Raw genomic sequence first — 13,969 nt, 5'->3', positions numbered from 1 at the left:
TTTGCATCATAAGTCTCCCCATAATGCCCTATAGCTCTGCATCTTATGGATTATCCTACCTTGTACAATGGTGGTCATTCCCTAGGCATCACAGATCAGCAGATCCAAGTCGAGCACAGTTTGTACATAGAGTCGTTTTCCATTTGTCGGGTCACTGGGGAAGTGTCTCTCTCCAGTAAGCTCTTATGATACGTAGAGGTCCTTTCTCTTCTCCCCCACTGGTATTTTCTAAGCAGGTACAAGCTTTAAAATATTGATATGTGTGTAAATTTATTAGCTACAAATCAAATTTTTGGAGAAAATTCATCAAAGTGAGCTTTGGTTGGAACCATTGATTTGAAACTCTGTATCAGAAAGATGACGCTCTGATTACAATAAAAATATACTGTACAGAATGTTGGACCTTAAACCATCATGGTGATAATATGCGGAGATTCACTTTATATGGTAAAATTGGTCATATATTCATAATAATCATTATTTTTCTTAACTGTTATATCTAAAATCCTATTCCTGTTCTATTTTGAATACAATGTAACGGGACAATCTGGACGAACAAAAAAACTCTAGACTTGCCCAGCTCTCTGATTTTAAGTGCGGTATGTTGAGTGTAGGCAAGGAATACCACATTGCCAAGTTATAATTTCAAAGCCTTATGGGAATGGTAATAAAAGATCTAAGCCCATTGAGGCTATGTGCACATGTTCAGGTTTTTTCGCTTTTTTTCGCGATAAAAACGCTATAAAAACTCATTAAAAACGCATACATTATGCATCCTATCATTTAGAATGCATTCTGCATGTTTTGTGCACATCGCGGTAAAAAAAAAGCAGCATGTTCATTAATTTTGCGGATTTTCTGCGTTTTTCCCCGCTATTCTATGCATTTGAGAAAAAACGCACAAAAAATGTGTAAAAAACGCATCAAAAAACGCGAAAAAAACACATGCGGATTTCTGGCAGAAATGTCCGGTTTTTGTCAGGAAAATTTCTGCAAGAAATCCTGACGTGTGCACATACCCTGAAAGTTGTAAGTTTTGGTAGCTGGATACCCAAGTTGCACTGTTATAGCTCCAAAGAAATGATGGCTGACAAACCAGCAAGAGTCCAAAGTGAGGCACCAAGCTGGAAGGTGTTATACTGCACATTTCCAGAGCAGTTAAATAATACATATCACCTAGATTGGGACTGTCTTTTTTAAATAATAAAAGGGTGTGTACACCACATTGATGGTTTTTCTAATTATCCTCTATTAACAAAAGTGGCCAGAAGACACCTTAATTCCCCCTGATAGGGCCAGTCCTTCTAGCATCTCAACAGACCCTAAAGCATGATAAATTATAAAGCAGGAAGGGATTAAAAATAGTTTATACTCACTTGTCTAATTTTCATCCCTCACCTCTCCGATCGAAACAGACAACTGTCTGGTCTACCCGTCGCTTCAGATTGGTCTGCACTCATCGGTCCAGATCTTATGGCGCTAACCAGGCCTTATGTGGTTACGTGGGATATGATGTACATCATTAAGTGACGTTTATTGCGTCTCATTTAAAGACTTGAGGAAAGTCAACACTGGAAGATCTGAAATGAAAACTGACCCAATCCGAGTAGAGTACTTGGCAAGGAAAGTCAGGACAGGTGAGGGGCTGGCCTAAGAATGGGGTAGCTTAATATTTTATTATTTTACCCAATCCCAGCCTTCCATTTCTCATACTTTAGGTCTGGAAATACATCAGAGAATATTAAATATCTCTTAAAGATAAAATCAATTCTGACCAGATTTAGCTCAGACCAAATCAAATCTGCTTGAGCAAATCTGGTTGAAACAAATTTTGAGGGATTTACTTATCTCTAGCTTCTATCTCTGCTACAAAGACTCCCTTATTGCCTGACGTGTCACAAAGTAGTAGCTTCCCTGCTACATCCCACATTTTCACTGAAAAACTTGTTTCACTTCCTGGAGCATATGGTGTCACATGTCCCTGTAAGGTCCATCCATCCATCACCTCTTACACTGCCACATAAAAGTCTGTAGGAAATACTCTTAACTGGCAGAGACCACTGATAATGTGCTTGTTAATTATACTGATGTCTGGTGTTTAATAGGTTAATAAAGAAGTACCATATTTTTCGGACTATAAGACGCACTTTTTTCCTCCCAAAATGTTCATTTCTCTTAAGTATCGGCACACGTGACCGCCTTCAGTAGCAGGAAGCAGGCGGCTGACAGTGGGGCTACTGAAGATGAATGGATACTCACCACGATCTCTGATTAACACCCGGTGAGTATTCCGGCAGCTGTGCTCTGCTTGTGAGCAGCGCATGATGTCCCTGCCATGTGCTGCTTACAGGCATTAAGCAGCTGCTGACACCGGAACAGGACGCTGCGACTGAGAGAGCGGAGGAAGGTAAGGGTAAAGGTTTGTTTTTTTTAATCTTTTCTGATGGGGCCATGAATACCAGGAACGGGATAGGGCCAATCAATCATACCAGGGATGGGGCCAATCAATCATACCAGGAAAGGGATGGGGCCAATTAATCATACCAGGAACAGGATGGGGCCAATTAATCATATCAGAATAAGAATAGAATCATGCATACCAGGACTGGGATGGGGCCAATCATACCAGAATAAGGATCGTCCATGCATACCACGATGGCGATGAGGGCCATGCATACCAAGATAGGGATGTGGGGACCATATTTACCAGTATAGGTGATCTTAAGTACAGAATTGACCACATTTTTTGCTTCAATTTTTTTGCCTAATTTACTCCTCTAAAACCTAGGTGTGTCTTAGTCCAGTGCGTCTTTTAGTCCGAAAAATACGGTACTCTTCCAAACAAAGTTTGTATCTTAATATATTGCAATCATCATATTACATGGCACTGTGTAACAATTGCTCACTTTGCCTTTCTACCCAGCTTATTCTTCTCTTTTCTCTGCTCTATATAGAAACAGGAAGTAATTCCCCTCTTCAAATCCCGACCAGCTGTTCCCCTCCTCCCTCTGCCATAGACGTTTTTGCAGTGACTCATGACTTGTGCAGAGAAAATTGACCTCCTGTTTCTACATAGAGCTTAAAAGGATTCATCTAGTCTTTTTTTAAATCACGTGCTGTCATAGACCGAATGGAAAAAGAGGATATTTAAATGGGTAGAAAGGCAAAATGAGCAATTGTAAGTACACAATGCTATATTATATGATGACTGCAATATATAAAGAGGATAAAAACTTTGATTTTAACCTGCAGATAAGGTGATAATCTGCAGGTTAATAGCATTGTTAACTTAGCAGAATGCTGTTGGGAAAAATAAACTTTATTCTCCCAGGCAGTGTTCTGGTTTCAGTCAAGGGGCGGTTCCAGCGCAAATTCACTCACCACTCTGTATGGCGGCTGTAACTGCGCCCCCATGATTGAAACTTTTGACATTCAAATTTTCCAGGTTTGCTTAATTTATTCCAAGTTAGATTTACAGAGAATTGATTCTCCATGATTTACAATACAGAAAAGCCTTTTCTTGTCTGGAAAAGATGTTCGTGCCTCCTAGGACTGTATTGAATGCAAACTCAACCTTACCAATGTCAACTGGTGGTAACCAACAGCCTTTTTAATAACAGCACATGGACAGACTTTTTATACTTTTCAAATAAAGAAAAAAATGTCCCAATATTCTTCTTTGTCTTATGCGATCAGGTACATCATTATGTTTTCTGTAAGTCCATGAGAATGACTGAAATTTCCTGCATGAGGGCCAGATCATAATTCACGTGTCTAGGCCTGTGGTCCATGACAAACCTGATTGACTACACATTTTATAAACAATGCACTCAGCGTCCTGGACTTCATGAAGTCCATACATACATGTGCGAACAACACTGTGTCTGTGTGTCTTATCAAGTTTAGACAGTACTTTCTGTGGGTATCAATGTGTCCACATAATGGGGAACAGATTCGCAGTTCTGTTCCTTCAGTTATCTCACAATAGAAACAATATCACCATAAGAATCAGCAATTACTAATGAATACTGCTGAACCGGAAACCTTTGAAGATATGAGGCCTCCTCAAGATATCAATATCTCTTGAAGATGTATATGACTTCATTGAGCAGAATCAATCTGTCTCCTAAATTACCAGATATGTGTTTCATAGTGAGTGCAGGGAGTATAATTAAACACTAACGTAATGCCTTCTATGTTTCCAGTCCTGGACACGTTCCTACTGGGTGCTATGCGCAGGAGTTATTCTACTCTATAGCAACTCGCACCGGACCAGCAAATGCACCATCACAGGTGCACTTAGCACAAGCCACCATTGCTAGGCCAGACTTTTAAGGACTGGGATATTTTTCACCCACTCCCGATAAGGAGGGGGCTTTACAGACCCCTTCCCAGACTACTGTCACTGGTGATGAGTCAGGATACCAAAGTAAATTCTAAGCTAGCGGCAGTAGACCAAAACAAAAACTAAAAGGGAACCCAAAGACAATAGCGAAGAGAGAAGAACCTAATTAGACCAAAAGTAACTACTGAGAAGCAACTCAGCAAACAGCACTCACTGCTAAAAAAAAAATTCAGGTGATGCATTCCTCCCAGTCATTTCTAGGGAGCCACTCCCTGGTCACCTAAACCGCAGGGTTTACACATTCCCACCATTGGCCTACACTAGACAAGGCAGCGTCCTATATTGCTTGGTGTCCCATGTCTCCTGGGACGCGAAACAAGTGGGAAACGCAGTGTACTTCCATACACGAGAAACCACCATGTGTTGTAACACCTAAAAGCACGGACAGATAGGCAGGGTAGTCTGGAAACCAGAGCAGGACGATTGCGTCAATGGCAGGTATTTCTAACACTGGGGAATTTCATCTGAACCAAAAACAGAGAAAAAGAAAGAATAAAGTATTTTTTAAAAAAGAAAATTGCATTAATAAATTACTAAGAATTTTTGTTTGCTATGTTACAACATTTTCCCCTTTGCTACCCTTCTGCAAAATTAATTTCAATCAAAATGATGGCAAAGCTGAGACTTTACAAAAAAAAATTGGGGGGTAATGGAAGTCCATTTTTTTCTTACATTTTTTTACATTTGAGAAATTCACCTCCGATGCATCCCCACAAAAATGAGTTTTGAAAAAATAATCAAGAAGCTAATATGTACCGTAAATTTGATTTATGGAAGATGAATAATTTTGCTTTGAAAAAATGTTTGCATTTTGTACTCGCCCTGGCAGGGGCTTAATCCTTTGCAGCTTACTACTGGGGAAATTAACCCAGATCATACCCCTAAAAAATTATTTCAGGTTAAACTATCAAGAAGCTGAAATGTGCAGAAAAACTGAGTAACAAAACACAAAGAAATTTTATTTTCAAAATGTTTTTTTTTTTGTGTCATTTCAGTCGCCGGTCACAAAATAGTAATGATTACCCCAAGCATCGATGAAGGTAGCCATGAAAGCACTTTAATTTTTGTTTAAATGAAGAGGAGTACAGGCAGTCCCCGGGCTACAAACTAGATTCTGTAGGTTTGTTTGTAAGTAGGGATGGGCAGACCCGTGGATGTTCAGGTCTGTCGGATTTGGTCAAACTTTATAAAAAAAAGTTTGGTTTGGGTACCAGAACGGTACCTGAATGTGATCCCGAACCTCATTCAAGTGAATGGGAGCCTGAACTTCCAGCGGTTCCTACGGTGTCATCTGTGTGACAGAGTAGGAAATGGGCTCTGACTGGTGGTAACCTTACTAAAGTCTCCACTGGTCATAGCCACTGGGTATTGCAGTTCCCTCGCTGTCACACAGAGGACAGCATGTGAGCCAGCGATTGTTACCAGTGGTAAAAATGTTACCACCAGTCAGGCATTAGCTGATAGCAAAGAGAGCAAGAGAGTATTCACCAGTCTGCGCCTGTGCATAGTCCTCCACAGGAGTAACATAGTAACATAGTACCATAGTTAGTAAGGCCGAAAAAAGACATTTGTCCATCCAGTTCAGCCTATATTCCATCATAATAAATCCCCAGATCTACGTCCTTCTACAGAACCTAATAATTGTATGATACAATATTGTTCTGCTCCAGGAAGACATCCAGGCCTCTCTTGAACCCCTCGACTGAGTTCGCCATCACCACCTCCTCAGGCAAGCAATTCCAGATTCTCACTGCCCTAACAGTAAAGAATCCTCTTCTATGTTGGTGGAAAAACCTTCTCTCCTCCAGACGCAAAGAATGCCCCCTTGTGCCCGTCACCTTCCTTGGTATAAACAGATCCTCAGCGAGATATTTGTATTGTCCCCTTATATACTTATACATGGTTATTAGATCGCCCCTCAGTCGTCTTTTTTCTAGACTAAATAATCCTAATTTAGCTAATCTATCAGGGTATTGTAGTTCTCCCATCCCCTTTATTAATTTTGTTGCCCTCCTTTGTACTCTCTCTAGTTCCATTATATCCTTCCTGAGCACCGGTGCCCAAAACTGGACACAGTACTCCATGTGCGGTCTAACTAGGGATTTGTACAGAGGCAGTATAATGCTCTCATCGTGTGTATCCAGACCTCTTTTAATGCACCCCATGATCCTGTTTGCCTTGGCAGCTGCTGCCTGGCACTGGCTGCTCCAGGTAAGTTTATCATTAACTAGGATCCCCAAGTCCTTCTCCCTGTCAGATTTACCCAGTGGTTTCCCGTTCAGTGTGTAATGGTGATATTGATTCCTTCTTCCCATGTGTATAACCTTACATTTATCATTGTTAAACCTCATCTGCCACCTTTCAGCCCAAGTTTCCAACTTATCCAGATCCATCTGTAGCAGAATACTATCTTCTCTTGTATTAACTGCTTTACATAGTTTTGTATCATCTGCAAATATCGATATTTTACTGTGTAAACCTTCTACCAGATCATTAATGAATATGTTGAAGAGAACAGGTCCCAATACTGACCCCTGCGGTACCCCACTGGTCACAGCGACCCAGTTAGAGACTATACCATTTATAACCACCCTCTGCTTTCTATCACTAAGCCAGTTACTAACCCATTTACACACATTTTCCCCCAGACCAAGCATTCTCATTTTGTGTACCAACCTCTTGTGCGGCACGGTATCAAACGCTTTGGAAAAATCGAGATATACCACGTCCAATGACTCACCGTGGTCCAGCCTATAGCTTACCTCTTCATAAAAACTGATTAGATTGGTTTGACAGGAGCGATTTCTCATAAACCCATGCTGATATGGAGTTAAACAGTTATTCTCATTGAGATAATCCAGAATAACATCCCTCAGAAACCCTTCAAATATTTTACCAACAATAGAGGTTAGACTTACTGGCCTATAATTTCCAGGTTCACTTTTACAGCCCTTTTTGAATATTGGCACCACATTTGCTATGCGCCAGTCCTGCGGAACAGACCCTGTCGCTATAGAGTCACTAAAAATAAGAAATAATGGTTTATCTATTACATTACTTAGTTCTCTTAGTACTCGTGGGTGTATGCCATCCGGACCCGGAGATTTATCTATTTTAATCTTATTTAGCCGGTTTCGCACCTCTTCTTGGGTTAGATTGGTGACCCTTAATATAGGGTTTTCATTGTTTCTTGGGATTTCACCTAGCATTTCATTTTCCACCGTGAATACCGTGGAGAAGAAGGTGTTTAATATGTTAGCTTTTTCCTCGTCATCTACAACCATTCTTTCCTCACTATTTTTTAAGGGGCCTACATTTTCAGTTTTTATTCTTTTACTATTGATATAGTTGAAGAACAGTTTGGGATTAGTTTTACTCTCCTTAGCAATGTGCTTCTCTGTTTCCTTTTTGGCAGCTTTAATTAGTTTTTTAGATAAAGTATTTTTCTCCCTATAGTTTTTTAGAGCTTCAATGGTGCCATCCTGCTTTAGTAGTGCAAATGCTTTCTTTTTACTGTTAATTGCCTGTCTTACTTCTTTGTTTAGCCACATTGGGTTTTTCCTATTTCTAGTCCTTTTATTCCCACAAGGTATAAACCGCTTACACTGCCTATTTAGGATGTTCTTAAACATTTCCCATTTATTATCTGTATTCTCATTTCTGAGGATATTGTCCCAGTCTACCAGATTAAGGGCATCTCTAAGCTGGTCAAACTTTGCCTTCCTAAAGTTCAATGTTTTTGTGACTCCCTGACAAGTCCCCCTAGTGAAAGACAGGTGAAACTGCACAATATTGTGGTCGCTATTTCCTAAATGCCCAACCACCTGCAGATTTGTTATTCTGTCAGGTCTATTAGATAGTATTAGGTCTAAAAGTGCTGCTCCTCTGGTTGGATTCTGCACCAATTGTGAAAGATAATTTTTCTTGGTTATTAGCAGAAACCTGTTGCCTTTATGGGTTTCACAGGTTTCTGTTTCCCAGTCAATATCCGGGTAGTTAAAGTCCCCCATAACCAGGACCTCATTATGGGTTGCAGCTTCATCAATCTGCTTTAGAAGTAGACTTTCCATGGTTTCTGTTATATTTGGGGGTTTGTAACAGACCCCAATGAGAATTTTGTTACCATTTTTCCCTCCATGAATTTCAACCCATATGGACTCGACATCCTCATTCCCTTCGCTAATATCCTCCCTTAAAGTGGACTTTAGACAAGACTTTACATAGAGACAAACCCCTCCTCCTCTCCGATTTTTACGATCCTTTCTAAACAGACTGTAACCCTGTAAGTTAACTGCCCAGTCATAGCTTTCATCTAACCATGTCTCGGTTATTCCCACTATGTCAAAGTTACCTGTAGATATTTCTGCTTCTAGTTCTTCCATCTTGTTTGTCAGGCTTCTGGCGTTTGCGAGCATGCAGTTTAGAGGATTTTGTTTTGTTCCAATCTCCTCACTGTGGATTGTTTTAGAAATGTTCTTACCTCCCTTCTGAGTATGTTTTCCTGGGTCGTCTTTGTTCAAGTCTAATGTTTTTCTTCCCGTCCCCTCTTCTTCTAGTTTAACGCCCTCCTGATGAGTGTAGCGAGTCTTCTGGCGAATGTGTGTTTCCCTGGTTTGTTGAGGTGTAGTCCGTCTCTGGCGAGGAGTCCATCATACAAGTAATTCACACCGTGGTCCAGGAATCCGAATCCTTGTTGTCTGCACCATCGTCTTAGCCAGTTGTTTGCATCAAGGATCCTGTTCCATCTCCTGGTGCCATGCCCGTCTACTGGAAGGATAGAAGAAAAAACTACCTGTGCATCCAGTTCCTTTACTTTCTTCCCCAACTCTTCAAAGTCCTTGCAGATTGTCGGTAGGTCCTTCCTTGCCGTGTCATTGGTGCCAACATGTATCAGAAGAAATGGATGGACGTCCTTGGAGCTGAAGAGCTTTGGTATCCTATCGGTCACATCCTTGATCATCGCACCTGGAAGGCAGCATACTTCTCTTGCAGTTATGTCCGGTCTGCAGATGGCTGCTTCTGTGCCTCTCAGTAGTGAGTCTCCCACCACCACCACTCTTCGTTGCTTCTTGGCTGTACTTTTTGCTGTCACTTGTTGCTGTGTGCCCTTTTCTTTTTTGCTTGCTGGTATTGCTTCATTCTTAGGTGTGCCATCTTCATCCTCTACAAAGATTTGATATCGGTTCTTCAGTTGTGTGGTTGGTGATTTCTCCATGGTCTTCTTGCTTCTTTTGGTCACATGCTTCCACTCATCTGCTTTTGGAGGTTCTCTGACACTTTTTTCACCTTCTGTGACCAGTAGAGATGCTTCTGTTCTGTCTAGAAAGTCTTCATTCTCTTTGATGAGTTTCAAAGTTGCTATTCTTTCTTCCAGACCCCGCACCTTTTCTTCTAAAAGGGCCACTAGTCTACACTTCTGACAGGTGAAATTGGATTCTTCTTCTGGTCGATCTGTGAACATGTAGCACATGCTGCAGCTCACCATGTAGGTTGTCACATCTGCCATGTTGCTCCTAGATCCTGCTGACTTGCTGTGTGTTTTCCTTCTTGTGTAATCTACTCAGCCAAGCTCTCTTGCAATAATGTCCTACAGGCAAAAATTCTAGCTTAGGGAGACTTCGCTTCTCCCAGAAGGCACCTGGAATATGCAAATTAGCCTCCTGAAGCTTGAATCCCTGGTTTGGTGATGCTTTCGAAGCAGCTGGTCCCGGCTGTACCCAACGATCTTCTAGCTTAGGGAGACTTCGCTTCTCCCAGAAGGCACCTGGAATATGCAAATTAGCCTCCTGAAGCTTGAATCCCTGGTTTGGTGATGCTTTCGAAGCAGCTGGTCCCGGCTGTACCCAACGATCTTCTAGCTTAGGGAGACTTCGCTTCTCCCAGAAGGCACCTGGAATATGCAAATTAGCCTCCTGAAGCTTGAATCCCTGGTTTGGTGATGCTTTCGAAGCAGCTGGTCCCGGCTGTACCCAACGATCTTCTAGCTTAGGGAGACTTCGCTTCTCCCAGAAGGCACCTGGAATATGCAAATTAGCCTCCTGAAGCTTGAATCCCTGGTTTGGTGATGCTTTCGAAGCAGCTGGTCCCGGCTGTACCCAACGATCTTCTAGCTTAGGGAGACTTCGCTTCTCCCAGAAGGCACCTGGAATATGCAAATTAGCCTCCTGAAGCTTGAATCCCTGGTTTGGTGATGCTTTCGAAGCAGCTGGTCCCGGCTGTACCCAACGATCTTCTAGCTTAGGGAGACTTCGCTTCTCCCAGAAGGCACCTGGAATATGCAAATTAGCCTCCTGAAGCTTGAATCCCTGGTTTGGTGATGCTTTCGAAGCAGCTGGTCCCGGCTGTACCCAACGATCTTCTAGCTTAGGGAGACTTCGCTTCTCCCAGAAGGCACCTGGAATATGCAAATTAGCCTCCTGAAGCTTGAATCCCTGGTTTGGTGATGCTTTCGAAGCAGCTGGTCCCGGCTGTACCCAACGATCTTCTAGCTTAGGGAGACTTCGCTTCTCCCAGAAGGCACCTGGAATATGCAAATTAGCCATACAGTGCAATTAGCCAATTAGTGCAATACAGTGGTAGGTATCTCCTGGATAAAGTGCAGAGTCCTGCACTTTTCTTGTAGAATTTTTTTCAAAAAGGTTATCTCCGTTCACAGCTGCTGGTTCTCATGAGGGCAGCAGAGTGCCGGACTAATGAGAGACTGTGAGTCTGGCACTCGGCACACATAAGTCTGGCACTCGCTCTGAACTCGTGAGAATTGACGCCGGTGAACTGAGGTAAGTAACCTTAATGATGTCACCTCATTTCACATCATTCACAGGTTCTCACGGAGCACAACACGAAACCCGGCAGTAGCTGCTGCTCCAGTCTATGGAGCTGCGTTCTCTGAATAATTAAATGGCATGGGGCCCCCTCTATTTTTGATAACCAGCCAAGATGAAGCAGACAGCTGAGGGCTACAGCTGTCTCCTTAACCTGCGCTGATTATCAAAAATAGAGGGGACTGTTGTGAATTCTGTGGTCAAGCTCCCTCCTGTGGTCATGAGTGGTACTTCGGCTGGTTCTGTCTATGAGCTTCCTCTGGTTGATGTGAGTGGGGCTGCAGCTTCTGAGTTTCCTTTCTCAGGTGACGAGGTTAAGTCGTTAGGTGCTGCTCTATTTAACTCCACCTAGTTCTTTGTTCCTGGCCTCCAGTCTATGTTCCAGTATTGGTCGTGCTCTCTCCTGGATCGTTCTTGTGGCCTGTCTGCCCTGCATAAGCTAAGTTCTGCTTGTGTTACATTTGTTTGCTATTTTTTCTGTCCAGCTTGCTATATTGGTTTTTCTTGCTTGCTGGAAGCTCTGAGACGCAGAGGGAGCACTTCCGTACCGTTAGTCGGTGTGGAGGGTCTTTTTGCCCCCTCTGCGTGGTTGTTTTGTAGGTTTTTGTGCTGACCGCAAAGCTATCTTTCCTATCATCGGTCTATTCATTAAGTCGGGCCTCACTTTGCTAAAATCTATTTCATCTCTGTGTTTGTATTTTCATCTTAACTCACAGTCATTATATGTGGGGGGCTGCCTTTTCCTTTGGGGAATTTCTCTGAGGCAAGGTAGGCTTATTTTTCTACAGGCTAGCTAGTTTCTCAGGCTGTGCCCAAGGCGCCTAGGTTTTGTCAGGAGCGCTCCACGGCTACCTTTAGTGTGGTATGATAGGATTAGGGATTGCGGTCAGCAGAGTTCCCACATCTCAGAGCTTGTCCTATGTTATTTGTAACTATCAGGTCACTTGTGTGCTCTTAACAACCAGGTCTATTGTGTTTCTGAATCACCAGTTCATAACAGTACTGGAGGCCCAAAGTACTAATGCTTCTCAATAGAGGGAAAAGAGAAGTTCTGAGACCATTTTTTTTTCTTTGCACTGTGTTTTGTCTTTCTTTTCCCCTAGACATTTGGGTGGTTCAGGACACAGGTGTAGTGATGGACATTAAGGGTCTGTCTTCTTGTGTGGAAAATCTCACTGCAAGAGTACAAAAAATTCAAGACATTATGGTTCAGAAATCTATGTTAGAACCTAGAATTCCTATTCCTGAGTTATTTTCTAGAGATAGAGCTAAGTTTTTGAATTTCAAAAATAATTGCAAACTGTTTCTGGCTTTGAAACCCCGTTCCTCTGGTGACCCAGTACAACAAGTTAAGATCATTATTTCTTTATTACGTGGCGACCCTCAAGACTGGGCATTTTCCCTTGCGCCAGGAGATCCTGCATTACGTAATATTGATGCGTTTTTTCTGGTGCTCGGATTGCTGTATGATGAACCTGATTCAGTGGATCAGGCAGAGAAAAGTTTGCTGGCTCTGTGTCAGGGTCAGGATGAGGTAGAGATATATTGTCAGAAGTTTAGGAAGTGGTCTGTGCTCACTCAATGGAATGAATGTGCGCTGGCAGCTATTTTCAGAAAAGGTCTCTCTGAAGCCCTTAAGGATGTCATGGTGGGATTTCCTATGCCTGCTGGTCTGAATGAGTCTATGTCTTTGGCAATTCAGATCGGTCGACGCGTGAGCGTAAAACTGTGCACCATTTGGCGGTATTATCTGAGCATGGACCTGAACCTATGCAGTGCGATAGGACTTTGACCAGAGCTGAACGGCAAGAACACAGACGTCAGAATGGGCTGTGTTTTTACTGTGGTGATTCCACTCATGCTATCTCCGATTGTCCTAAGCGCACTAAGCGGTTCGCTAGGTTTGCCACCATTGGTACGGTACAGTTGAAATTTCTTTTGTCCGTTACTTTGATCTGCTCTTTGTCATCCTATTCTGTCATGGCATTTGTGGATTCAGGCGCTGCCCTGAATTTGATGGACTTGGAGTATGCTAGGCGCTGTGGGTTTTTCTTGGAGCCCTTGCAGTATCCTATTCCATTGAGAGGAATTGATGCTACGCCTTTGGCCAAGAATAAGCCTCAGTATTGGACCCAGCTGACCATGTGCATGGCTCCTGCGCATCAGGAGGATATTCGCTTTTTGGTGTTGCATAATCTGCATGATGTGGTCGTGTTGGGGTTGCCATGGCTACAAGTCCATAACCCTGTATTGGATTGGAAATCAATGTCTGTGTCCAGCTGGGGTTGTCAGGGGGTACATGGTGATGTTCCATTTCTGTCTATTTCATCATCCACCCCTTCTGAGGTCCCAGAGTTCTTGTCAGATTACCGGGATGTATTTGATGAGCCCAAGTCCAGTGCCCTACCTCCACATAGGGATTGTGATTGTGCTATCAATTTGATTCCTGGTAGTAAGTTTCCTAAAGGTCGACTGTTTAATTTGTCTGTGCCTGAGCACGCCGCTATGCGGAGTTACGTAAAGGAATCCTTGGAGAAGGGTCATATTCGCCCGTCATCGTCGCCATTGGGAGCAGGGTTCTTTTTTGTGGCCAAGAAGGATGGTTCGCTGAGACCTTGTATTGATTACCGCCTTCTAAATAAAATCACGGTCAAATTTCAGTACCCCTTGCCGCTGCTGTCTGATTTGTTTGCTCGGATTAAGGGGGCTAGTTGGTTCACCAAGATAGATCTTCGTGGTGCGT

Source organism: Ranitomeya imitator, chromosome 3, assembly GCF_032444005.1.
Source record: "Ranitomeya imitator isolate aRanImi1 chromosome 3, aRanImi1.pri, whole genome shotgun sequence".
NCBI lineage: Eukaryota > Metazoa > Chordata > Amphibia > Anura > Dendrobatidae > Ranitomeya > Ranitomeya imitator.
The sequence above is the reverse complement of the archived record's forward strand: the minus strand, read 5'-3'. Positions refer to the sequence as shown.